The following is a 12,327-nucleotide window of genomic DNA, read 5'->3' on the forward strand; positions in this document are numbered from 1 at the left end:
TGGAGGTTATGCATGGGCTCAGAAACATGGACTTTCACTCATTAAGGCTGATTTGGTTACAGGCACTGCTGAGTGCCCAATCTGCCAGCAGCAGAGGCCAACGCTAAGTCCCCAATATGGCACCATTCCTCCAGGTGATCAACCAGCAACCTGATGGCAAGTTGATTACACTGGATCACTTCCATCAAGAGAAGGGTAGCATTTTGTTCTTACTGGAATGGACACTTACTTTGGATATGGATGTGCCTTCCTGCACACAATTCTTCTACCAAAACTACCATCTGTGGATGTACAGAATGCTTTATCCCCTGTCATGGTATCACACATAGCATTCCCTTGGATGAAGGGACTCACTTCTCAACAAATGAAGTGCAGCAATGGGCCTGCGCTCTTGGAATTCACTGGTCTTACCATGTTCCTCATCATCTTTAAGCAGTTGGCTTGATAAAACAATGGAATGATCTTCTAAAGACACAATTATGGTGCCAGCTATGTGGCGATACCTTGCAGGGTTGTGGCAATGTTCTCCAGGAGGCTGTATATGCCCTAAACCAGCATCCAATATGTGGTGCTGTTTCTCTCATAGACAGGATTCATGGGTCTAGGAATCAAGGGTGGAAATGGGAGTGGCACCACTCACTAAAACCCGTACTGAGTCACTTTCAAGATTTTTGTTTCCTGTCCCCAAGACCTTATGCTCTGCAAGTCTAGAGGTCTTAGTTCCAAAGGGAGGAATGCTCCTACTTGGAGACACATCACTGATTCCATTGAACTAGAAACTACGAATGCCACCTGGCCACTTTGGGTCCTTATACATCTGAATCAACAGGCAAAGAATGGAGTTACCATACTGGCTGGTTGATCCTGATTACCAAGAGGAAATCGGATTGATGTTACATAATGAGGTAAAGAGTATGTCTGGAATGCAGGAGATCCTTTAGGGCATCTTTTAGTACTACCATGCCCTGTGATTAAAGTCAATGGAAAACTACAGCAGCCCAATTCTAACATGACTACTAAAGACTCAGACCCTTCAGGGATGAAGGTTTGGGTTACCCCACCAGGCAAAGAACCACTACCAGCTGAGGTGCTTGCTGAGGCCAAAGGGAATACGGAATGGGTGGAGGAAGAAGGTAGTTCTAAATACCAGTTACATCCATGTGAGCAATTGCAGGAATGAAGACTGTAATTGTTATGAGCATTTCTGCTTTGTATGTGTGCATCAAATATTTTTTGTTTTCTTCAGTTGTAAAATATAAGACATAGACAGGGGTAGTGCAGTTTTGGTTTTATGTGTTTGTTGTATCATGTTAGGTGCAAGTATGACTTTATAATTGTCTTTATTCAGAAATTATGTATGGTTTAAGGAGATGTGTACAGGTGCCAAGTTGACAAGGGGTGGACTGTGATGGTTAAGATTGTCAACTTGGCTGGGCCATGATTCTCTGTGGTTTGGCAGTTGTATGATGTTATGATCACTGCCATGACGGGATCTGCTATGAGTAGACAACCAGTTGAAAGGGAGTTTCCCTGGGCATGTGGCCTGCATCTAATAAAAGTGGATATTCTGGCTTGTCACTTTTGCTCACTCTGGATTCTGCAGCTGGCTGCTGTTCCTCTGACCTCCAGTTCTTGGGGCTTGAGCTAGCAGCTTACCTGTAGTCTTGCCTGCCAATCTTGGAATTCATCAATCTTCACAGCCTGTGAGCAACAGCCCTGCTCTCAGACCTGCTGGTCTTGGGTTCACCAGCCCCTTTGGCTATGTGAATCGGGAGAAGCCTCCAGCCTGACACACAGACTTGGGACGTTCCAGTCTCTACAACCACATGAGCCATTTCCTTGATATAAATCACTCTCTGTATATATTTATATGCCTTACTGGTTTTGCTTCTCTAGGGAACTCAGCCAAAGATAGAGGCTATCATAAGTGGAATTGTTTTCTAAATTTTCTTTTCTGATTGTTCATTGCTGATGTGTAGAACACCACTTATTTTGTGTATTGGTATTAAACCCTTTAACTTTGATGAATTCATTTATTAGCTCTACTAGCTTTCCTGTTGATCCTTTGTGATGTTCTGTATCTAGGAACATGTTATCTGTGAATAGAGATAGTTTTACTTCTTCTTTTATACTATCGATGACTTTTACTTACTTTTCCTGCTAACTGCTCCAGCTAGAGCTTCCAGTACAATGTTGAATAGCAGTGGTGAAAGCAGGCATCCTTGTCTTGTTTCTGATCTTAGAGGGTAATTTCTCAGTGTTTTGCCATTGAGTATGATGTTAGCTGTGGGTTTTTTATAAATGATCTTTATTATGTTGAGGAATTTTCCTTCTATTCCTATTTTGTTGAATATTTTTATCATGAAAGACTGTTGGATTTTGTCAAATGCATTTATTGCATCGATTGAGAAATCCTGTGATTCTTTTCCTTTGTTCTATTAATGTGGTGAATTACATTGATTGACTTTCTAATGTTGAACCACACTTGCATTCCTGGGATGAAATCAATTTGGTCATGGTAGAAAATCATTTTAATATGCTGATGAATTTGATTTGCTAGTATTTTATTGAGGATTTTTGAATCTGTATTCATAAGAGATATTTGTCTGTAGTTTTCTTGTGATGTTTTTATCTGGCTTTGCTATGAAGGTAATGCTGACCTTCCAGAATGAATTAGGAACTTTTCCCTCCTTTTCTGTTTTTTGGAGGATTTTGAGAAAGTTTTGTGTTAATTCTTCTTTATATGTTTGGTAGAATTCTCCAGTGAAGCCACTGGTCCAGGACTTCATTGTTGTTGGGAAGTTTTTGATTACTATTTAAATCTCTTCACTTGTTATGGGTCTGTTCATATTTTCTATTTCTTCTTGAATCAATTTAGGTAGTTGATGTGTTTCTAGGAACTTGTCTCTATTTGCAGATGATATGATTTTATACACAGAAAAACACGAAGAATCCACAACAAAGCTACTGGAACTAATAGAAGATTTCAGCAAATTAGCAGGATACAAGATTAACATACAAAAATAAGTAGGACTTCTCTACAGGAACAAAGAGAACTTCTAAAAGGAAATCACCAAATCAATACCATTTACAGTAGCCCCCAAGAAAATGAAGTAATTAGGAATAAATCTAACCAGAGATATAAAAGACCTATACAAAGAAAACTACAAAAACTACTGCAAAAACCAAAACAGGCCCAGTAAGTGCACGCTGATTATAGGAAGACTCAACATTGCGAAAATGTCAATTCTACCCAAAGCAATCTACAGATACAATGCAATCCCGATCCAAACTCCAACAGCATTTTTTTAAGGAGATGGGGAAACAAATCACCAACTGTACATGTAAAGGGAAGAGGCCTTTTTTAAGGAGAAGGGGAAACAAATCACCAACTTTATATGTAAAGGGAAGAGGCCCTGAATAAGTAAAGTGTTACTGAAGAGGAACAATGAAGTGGGAGGCCTCACACTACCTGATTTTAGAACCTATTATACTGCCACAGTAGTCAAAACAGCCTGGTACTGGTACTACTGCAGACACACAGACCAATGGAATAGAATTGAGAACCGAGATGTAAATCCATCCATCTATGAGCCGCTAATTTTTGACAAAGGGCCAAAGTCCATTAAATGGGGAAAAGACAGTCTTTTTAATAAATGGTGCTGGCATAACTGGATATCCATCTGCAAAAAAATGAAACAAGACCCATGCCTCATATCATACACAAAAGCTAACTCAAAATATATCTAAGGCCTAAATATAAACTCTTAAACAATAAAGATCATGGAACAAAAAATAGGGACAATGCTAGGAGCCCTAACACATGGCATAAATAGTATACAAAACATAATTAACAATGCACAAACAACTGGGAGCTCCTAAAAATCAAACACTTATGCTCATCAAAAAATTTCATCAAAAGAGTAAAGAGAGAACCTACAGAATGGGGAAAAATATTTGGCTATCACATATCCGATAATGTTCTAATCTCTAAAATCTGTGAGATAGTGCAATACCTCAACAACAAAAAGATAAATAATCCAATTAAAAATGGGCAAAGGATATGAACAGACACTTCACCAAAGAAGACATTTAGTCGGCTAACAGATACATGAGGAAATGATCGCGATCATTAGCCATTAGAAAATGTAAACCAAAACCACATTGAGATACCATTTCACCCTGACAATGTTGGCACTAAACAAAAAAACACAAATACACAAAATAACAAATGTTGGAGCGATTAGAACTCTTACACAATGTTGGTGGGAGTGTAAAATGATATAACCACTTTAGAAAATGATATGGCATTTCCTTAAAAAGCTAGCAGTAGAAATGCCATGGGATCCAGCAATCCTACTCCTAGGAATACACCCTAGAAAAATAAGAGCCATCATGTAAACAGACATATGCACACACATGTTCATTGCAGCATGATTCACAACAGCAAAAAAATGGAAACCACCTAAATGCCCATCAACAGATCAATAGATAAACAAATTGTGGTACATACACAATGGAATACTATGCAATGATAAAGAACGATGATGAAACTGTGAAACATCTCACAACATGGATGAATCTGGAAGGCATTATGCTGAGTGAAATAAATTACTCACAAAATGACAAATATTGTATGAGACCACCATTATAAGAGCTCAAAGAAAAGGTTTACACACGGAAAAAAGCACTCTTTGATGGTAATGAGGGTGGGGAGGGAGGGGAAGGGAAAATAACTAACTAGATAATAGACAAGTGTCAACTTCAGTGAAGGGAAAGACAACACACAATACAGGGGAAGTCAGCACAAGTGGACCAAAGCAAAAGCATAGAAGTGTCCTAGACACATCCAAACACTTTGAGAGATTGAGTAGCTGGGGCTGGAGCCTGGGCACCATAGTCTCAGAGGACTTCTAGGTCAATTGGCATGACAAAGTTTATAAAGAAAATGTTCTACATTCTATTTTGGTGAGTAGCGTCTAGGGTCTTAAAGGCTTGCAAGCAGCTACCTAAGATACATCTACTGGTCCCATCCCACCAGAAGCAGAGGAAAATGAAGAAAACCAAAGACACAAGGAAAATAGTAGCCCAAAGGATTAAAGGACCAAATGAATCAGAGACTTCAACAGCCTGAGGCCAGAAGAACAAGATGGTGCCTGACTACCACCAGTTACCACCCTGACAGGGAACACAACAGAGAATTCCAGACAAAGCAGGAGAAAAATGTAGAACAGAATTCAAATTCACGTAAAAAGACCAGACTTGATGGTCTGACAGAAACTGGATGAACCCCAGAAACTATGGCCCTCCGATGCGCTGCTAACCCAGAACTGAAGCCATTCCTGAAGCCCACTCTTCAGACAAAGATTAGGCAGCCTATAAACAAACAAACACATGGGAGGAGTGTACTTCTTAGTTAAATCAAATATATGAGATTGAATGGGGCAGCTCCTGTCAAGAAGCAGACAAGAAGGCAGGAAAGGACAGTAACTGGATGAATGGACACAGGGAACTTGGGGTGGAAAGGGGCAGCTTGTTGTCACACTGTGGGGATTCCAACCAATGTCACAAAAAAGGACATAAATTTTTGAATGAAAAATTAATTTGAGCTGTAAGCTTTCAACTAAAGCACAACAAAGGAGCAAGCGAGAATGAAGAAAACCAAAGACACAAGGGAAAGATTAGTCCAAAAGACTAACAGACCAAAACTATCACAGTCTCCACCAGACTGAGTTCATTACAACTAGATGGTGCCTGCCTACCACCACCAACTGCTCTGACAGGGATCACAATAGAGGGTCCCAGACAGAGCTGGAGATAAATGTAGGACTACATTCTAACTTACAAAACAAGACCAGACTTACTGGTCTGACAGAGATGGGAGAAACCCCAAGAGTATGGCTCCCAGACACCCTTTTAACTCAGTATTGAAGTTACTCCTGAGGTTCACTCTTCAGTCAAAGATCAGTCGGGCCCATGAAACAAAAAATACTACACATAGCTCAACCATGTATACTAGACTAAAGGGGCTCAAGGACCATCTGGTAACAGGATGTCAGAGCTTCAAAGGCAAAAAAGATCAAGCCAGCTCACTCAAGCAACCCATTTGGGCATAACAAAACAAGGCAAGAAGCTAGGATACAGTAAACAAACATAAAGTAAACTAATATGATAACTTACAGATGGCTCAGAGACACAGGTCAATATCAATGAAACAGACAATGATTACTTCAACAAGCTCTCAAAACAAAAAATCAAGGGATCTTCTAGATGAAAATGCCTTCCTAGAATTACAGGATGCAGAATACAAAAAATTAATACACAGAACCCTTCAAGGCATCAGGGAGGAGATCAGGCAATAAGCAGAACAAGCCAAGGAACGCACAGATAAAACAGCTGAAGAAACTAAAAATGTTATTAAAGAACATAAGGAAAAATTTAATAAGCTGCAAGAATCCATAGAGAGACAGCAATCAGAAATTCAGAAGATTAACAATAAAATTACACAATTAGACAACTCGATAGAAAGTCATAGGAGCAGAATTGAGCAAGTAGAAGGCAGAATTGGTGAGCTTGAAGATAAAGCACTTGGCACCAAAATATTTGAAGAAAAATCAGATAAAAAATTTTTCCAAAAAATGAAGAAACCTTAAAAATCATGTGGGAATCTATAAAGAGAAATTACCTATGAGTTATTGGAGTACCAGAACATGAAGGGACAACAGAAAATACAGACAGAATTGTTGAAGATTAGTTGGCAGAAAACTTCCCTGATACCATGAAAGATGAGAAGATATCTATCCAAGATGCTCATCAAACTCCATATAAGGTAGATTTTTAAAAGAAAGTCACCAAGACATATTATAATCAAACTTGCCAAAACCAAAGTATGAAGAGAGAATTTTAAGAGCAGTTAGGGATAAATGAAAAGTCACCTACAAAGGAGAATCAATAAGAATAAGCTCAAACTACTCGGCAGAAACCACGCAGGCAAGAAGGCAATGAGATGACTTACATAAAGCATTGAAGGAAAAAAATTGTCAGCCAAGAATCATATATCCAGCAAAACTGTCTCTCAAATATGAAGGTGAAATTAGGACATTTCCAGATAAACAGAAGTTCAGAGAATTTGTAAAAACGAAACAAAACTACAAGAAATACTAAAGGAAGTTTTTTGGTTAGAAATCAATAATATCAGGTATCAACCCAGACTAGAACACTGGACAGAGCAATCAGATGTTAACCCAGAGAGAGAAATCACAAAAATAAATCAAGATAAAAAAACGCTCAAAACAGGGAAACAACGATGTCATTATGTAAAAGAAGACAACATTAAAACAAGAAAGAGGGACTAAGAAATGTAGTCATAGATCTTTCAGATGGAGAGGAAGACAAGGCCATATAAAGAAATAAAAGTTAGGTTTAAACTTAGAAAAACAGAGGTAAATATTAAAGTAACCACAAAGGAGACTAACTATCCTACACATCAAAATAAAACACAAGAAAAAAATAAAGACTCAGCGCAGAAAAAAAATGAACAACAATGAATAAGAGGAAAAGACAATATATAAACTATTCAGCATCAAAAATTAAGTGGGAAACAGAAACTGTCAACACACAAAAAAAGACATCAAAGTGATGGCACTAAATTCATAAAAAAAAAAAAACCTATCCATAATTTCCTTGAATGTAAATGGACTAAATGCACCAATAAAGAGACAGAGAGTGGCAGAATGGATTAAAAAACACGATCCATCTATATGTTGCCTACAAGAGACACACCTTAGACTTAGAGACACAAACAAATTAAAACTCAAAGGATTGAAAAAAATATATCAAGCAAACAACAATCAAAAAAGAGCAGGACTGGCAATATTAATTTCTGACAAAACAGACTTTAAAGTCAAAGCCACCACAAAGGATACGGAAGGACACTATAATGATTAAAGGGACAATACAACAAGAAGATATAACCATATTAAATATTTATGCACCCAAAGACAGGGCTGCAAGATACATAAAACAAACTATAACAGCATTGAAAAATGAGATAGCTCCACAGTTGTAGTAGGAGACTTCGACACACCACTTTCGGTGAAGGACAGGGCATCCAGAAAGAAGCTCAAAAAAGACACGGAAGATCTAAATGCTAAAATCAACCAGCTTGACCTTATAGGTATATACAGAACACTCCACCCAACAGCAGCCAAGTATACTTTCTTTTCTAGTGCACATGGAATGTTGTCTAGATTAGACCAAATATTAGGGCATAAAGCAAGCCTTAGCAGAATCCAAAACATCGAAATATTACAAAGCATCTTCTCCGACAATAAGGCCATAAAAGTAAAAATCAACAACAGAAAAAGCAGGGAGAAGAAATCAAACACTTGGAAACTGAACAATACCCTGCTCAAAAAAGACCGCATTATAGAAGACATTAAGGATAGAATAAAGAAATTCATAGAATCCAACGAGAATGAAAACACTTCCTATCAGAATCTTTGGGACACAGCGAAAGCAGTGTTCAGAGGTCAATTTATATCAATAAATGCACACATACAAAAAGAAGAAAGGGCCCAAATCAAATAATTATTCCTACAACTTCAACAAATGGAAAGAGAGCAACAAAAGAATCCCTCAGGCACCAGAAGAATACAAATAATAAAAATTAGAGCAGACTTAAATGAAATAGAAAACAGAAAAACAATTGAAAGAATTAACAAGACCAAAATGTGGTTCTTTGAAAAAATTTAAAAAATTGAGAAACCATTGGCCAAACTGTCAAAAGAAAAACAGAAGAGGAAGCAAATGACCTGAATAGGAAATGAGATGGGTGATATTACAACAGACCCAACTGAAATTAAAAGAATCATATCAGATTCCTATGAAAAATTGTACTCTAACAAATTTGAAAAACTAGAAGAAATGGATGAATTCCTAGAAATACACTACCTACCTAAACTAACACAAACAGAGGTAGAACAACTAAATAGGCCCATAACAAAAGAAGAGATTGAAAAGGTAAACAAAAAACTCCCAACAACAGCAACAAAAAGCTTTGGCCCAGAGGGCTTCACTGCAGAGTTCTGCAAGACTTTCAGAGAAGAGTTAACACCATTACTACTAAAGGTATATCAAAGCATAGAAATGGATGGAATACTCCCAAACTCTATGAAGCCAGTATAACCCTGATACCAAAACCAGGTAAAGACACCACAAAAAAAGAAAATTACAGACCTATATTCCTCACGAACTTAGATGCAAAATTCTAGCCAAAAGAATTCAAGAACATATCAAAAAAATAATTCACCATGACCAAGTGGGATTCATACCAGGTATGCAGGGATGGTTCAACATTAGGAAAACAATTACTGTAATCCATCATATAAATAAAACAAAAGACAAGAATCACATGATTTTATCAATTGATACAGAAAAGGCATTTGACAAAGTTCAACACCCATTCATGACCAAAACTCTCAGCAAATAGGAATAGAAGGAAAATTCCTCAACATAATAAAGGACATTTATACAAAGTCAACAGCCAACATCATCCTAAATTGAGAGAGTCTGAAAGCATTCCCCTTGAGATCGGGAACCAGACAAGGGTGCCCTTTATCACCACTCTTATTCAACACTGTGCTGGAGGTCCTAGCCAGAGCAATTAGGCTAGATAAAGAAATAAAGGGCATCCAGACTGGTAAGAAAGAAGTAAGAGTATCTCTATTTGCAGGTAACATGATCTTACACACAGAAAACCCTAAGGAATCCTCAAGAAAACTATTGCCACTAATAGAAGAGTTCAGCAGAGTATCAGGATATACAAGGTAAACATACAAAAATCAATTGGATTCCTCCACAGCAACAAAGAGAAAGTCGAAGAGGAAATCACCAAATCAATACCATTTACAGTATCCCCAAAGAAAATAAAATACTTAGGAATAAATCTAACCAGAGACATAAAAGATGTATACAGAGAAAACTACAAGACACTTCTGCAAAAAAACCAAGAGACCTACGTAAGTGGAAAAACATACCTTGCTCATGCATAGGAAGACTTAACATTGTAAAAATGTCTATTCTACCAAAAGCGATCTATAGATACAATGCAATTTCAATCCACATTTCAACAACATTTTTTAATGAGATGGAGAAACAAATCACCAACTTCATATGGAAGGGAAAGAGGCACCGGATAAGTAAACCATTGCTGAAAGAAAAAAAAACGAAGTGGGAGGACTCACACTACCTGATTTTAGAACCTATTATACTGCCACAGCAGTCAAAATGGCCTGGTACTGGTACGACAACAGACACATAGACCAGTGGAACAGAATTGAGTATCCTGACATAAATCCATCCACAAATGAGCAGCTGATATTTGATAAAGGCCCAAAGGCAGTTAAATGGGGAAAAGACAGCCCCTTTAACAAATCGTGCTGGCATAACTGGATATCCAAGTGCAAAAAAATGAAACAAAACCCATACCTCCCACCATGCACAAAAACTAACCCAAAATGGATCAAAGATCTAAACATAAAATTTAAAACGATAAAAATCATGGAAGAAAAAGTAGGGACAATGCTAGGAGCCCTAATACGTGGCACAGACAGTATACAAAGCATAACTAACAAGACAGAAGAGAAACTAGATAACTGGGAGCTCCTAAAAAATCAAACACTTCACCAAAAGAGTAAATGATTGCCTACAGACTGGGAAAAAGTTTTTAGCTATGACACTTCTGATCAGCACCTCATCTCTAAATTCTACATGATACTGCAAAAACTCAACTACAAAAAGACAAATAACCCAATTAAAAAATGGGCAAAAGATATGAACAGCCACTTCACTAAAGAAGACATTCAGGCGATGAACAGATACGTGAGGAAATGCTCACGATCATGAAGTTGTTGGAGAAATACAAATCAAAACTACAATGAGATTTCATCTCACTCCAACAAAATAACACAAAATAATAAATGTTGAAGAGGTTGTGGAGAGAATGGAACACTTATACCCTGCTGGTGGGAAGGTAAAATGGTACAACCACTTTGGAAATTGATTTGGCGCTTCCTTAAGAAGCTAGAATTAGAAGTACCATAGGATTCAGCAATCCCACCCCTTGGAATATATCCTAGAGAAGTAAGAGCCTTTACACGAACAGATATATGCATATGCATGTTCACTGCAGCACTGTTTACAATAGCAAAAAGATGGAAGCAACCAAGGTGCCCATCAATGGATGAATGGATAAATAAATTATGGTATATTTACACAATGGAATAGTACACATTGGTGAAGAGCAATGATGAATCCATGAAACATTTCATAACATGGCGGAATCCGGGAGGCATTATACTGAGTCGAATGAGTCAGTTGCAAAAGGACAAATATTGTATAAGACCACTATGATAAGAACTCAAAAAATAGTTCAAACAATGAAGAAAATATTCTTTGGTGGTTACGAAAAGGGGGGAGGGAGGAAGGGAGGGAGACGGATTTTCATTAATTAGATAGTAGATAAGAACTATTTTAGGTGACGGGAAAGACAACACACAATAAAAGAGAGGTCAGCACAACTGGACTAAACCAAGAGCAAAGAAGTCTCCTGAATAAACTGAACACTTCGAAGGCCAGCGTAGCAGGGGCGGGGGTTTGGGGACTATGGTTTCAGGGGACATCTAAGTCAATTGGCATAATAAAATCTGTTAAGAGAACATTCTGCATCCCTCTTTGGAGAGGCATCTGGGGTCTTGGACGTTAGCAAGCAGCCATCTAAGATGCATCAATTGGTCTCAACCCACCTTGAGCGAAGGAGAATGAAGAACACCAAAGACAAAAGAGACAGAAAGGGCCACAAAAACCAGAGACTACATCAGCCTGAGACCTGAAGAACTAGATGGTGCCCGGCTACAACCAATGATTGCGCTGACAGGGAACGCAACAGAGAACCCCTGAAGGAGCAGAAGAGCAGTGGGCTGCAGACCCCAAATTCTCTTAAAAAGACCAGACTTCATAGTCTGACTGAGACTTGAAGGACCCTGGTGGTCATGGTCCCCAGACCTTCTCTTAGCCCAAGACAGGAACAATTCCGAAAGCCAACTCTTCAGACAGGGATTGGACTGGACAATGGCATAGAAAAATGATCCCGGTGAAGAGTGAGCTTCTTGGATCAAGTAGACAGATGAGACTATGTTGGCATGTCCTGTCTGGAGGGGAGATGGGAGGGTCAAGGTGGTGAGAAGCTGGCTGAATGGACACAAAAAGAGAGAGTGGAGGGAAGGATTGTGCCATCTCATTAGGAGGAGAGCAATTAGGAGTATATTG

This window comes from Elephas maximus, chromosome X (assembly GCF_024166365.1).
Source record: "Elephas maximus indicus isolate mEleMax1 chromosome X, mEleMax1 primary haplotype, whole genome shotgun sequence".
Lineage (NCBI taxonomy): Eukaryota > Metazoa > Chordata > Mammalia > Proboscidea > Elephantidae > Elephas > Elephas maximus.